The sequence below is a fragment of the Panthera onca genome, chromosome C1 (assembly GCF_046562875.1).
Source record: "Panthera onca isolate mPanOnc1 chromosome C1, mPanOnc1 haplotype 2, whole genome shotgun sequence".
In the NCBI taxonomy this organism is placed as follows: domain Eukaryota; kingdom Metazoa; phylum Chordata; class Mammalia; order Carnivora; family Felidae; genus Panthera; species Panthera onca.
Window position 1 is genome coordinate 18,068,954 of NC_138346.1, and position 1,775 is coordinate 18,070,728.

Genomic DNA, 1,775 nt, shown 5'->3' on the forward strand with positions numbered 1-1,775 from the left:
CTGCTCTCCTCATGAGAATGTTTGTCCCTCTGTACACCAGGAGTCTGCCCATGCCAGCTGTCTTTCTCTAGGTCAGGGCCCAAGGCCATGAGGGGACTCCACAAAGGCCCCCAAAAGCCAGGAACAAGCACAGATCTCCCCACCATGGTAGCAGTACAACTAGCTCCCCCAACCAACACTCCGAGCCCACGTTCAGCAGAATAATTTCAAGAGACTCCAGGAGACTCCCAGTCTTCAGATTGCAGGGGTAAAGAATGACTTGAACATTCTGGAACAAATTTTTTTTTTAAAAATGTCAGGAAAAGAGATGATCCAATCCAGCTACATTTCTGGTTTTTATGAGTATTTTTGTCCTTACTCAGAATGACTTCTTATATACAAAATGACATTTTCAATTCACAGAAATACATCCTTCCCCCTCCCCAATTCACTTAGAAGTACACCGTTCTCTCCTAATGGGCACTAGGATATCATTATCTCAGTCAGAGCTTCCTTTTTCTTTCAAGAATGGAAAATTAGTGAGGAAATGAACAAAGCAGTTGTTCATTAAATGCAATTCCCCAAAAGGGGATGGAAACCTAGGGGATCCCTCTGACAAGTTACCCAGAACACCAATAAAGCCCGAAGCCATAGAGTGAACTGAGACCATAACAGGCTCAGTCTGACACACACACACGGGGAATGCCAGGACTCAGCTCTGCCGGGCTTCCCTCCCTGGCTCATATTTCCTTCCAGCTCTAGATAACTCTTTAACCTAAGATACAGCAGCGCACTGGGCTCTTAGAAATCCACGGTATCACCCAAGGATCAAGTGTGGCTGCACATAACAATAAAACCCACTTAACAGTGATGCGGATAAAATGGTGCTTATTTTTGCTCATGAAAGTAGTCTAGAAGTAGACGTTTCCTGGCATTATTTGGTAGCTAAGTGCACCGGGGCAAAGTCTCTGCAATTTTCTTGGCTTCTCCTGCAGGGTAACAAGATGGCTGCTCCAGCTTGAGACGTTTCATAGGCAGAAAGGAGGAGAGTGGGGATGGAAGGAGGGAGGAACAACGCCTATATTAAGAAAGCAAAATCTTCCCAGAAATCCCCATCAGACTTCTCCTTACACGTCATTAGCAAGAACTGCATCACATGGCCACCTAGCTGCAGGGAAACTGGGAAATATGGCTTTGTAGATGAGCACATTGGGAGCCCCAACAAATTAACACTTGAGGAAGAAGGGGTGCAAGGTTATTCTGAGGCAGCTGGCAGTCACCGACAAACTCACCAGCAAAATTTTCAGGGTTGACATCAGACTTGGTTGTGCCATCCAGATCCGATCTGAGGGACAGCTTCAAATTCACCCAATAATCAGGACCTCTGTTTCCTCCTTCACTCAGAGGCATTATTTCCCAAATACTAAAGAGGTACAGTGGATAGAAGATAATTAATGCAAAGCAACACTTTTGATTTGAACATCTAGACTCTGCTGTTGACAGGGAGATCAGAAGGAAAGGCGGCCTTGGGATTTTCCTTTTGAGATGACACTTGTTTTTAATAGCAAATGACTTTCATGTCCGGAGTAAGCCACTAATAGAATTAACCAAATGAAAGCAACAAAAATAAAAGTCTGAGCATATGACCCTAGCATCTGTCAGAAAAAGGTAATCAGACAAATTGGGGTCCCATGTGACAGATTTTTCTGGATTATCTGGAGGAGGTTTTCAGAAGCCAAGTAAATTACCTTGGTGCAGCTGCCCTATATCCCCCTCCATTAATACTTTGATGCAGC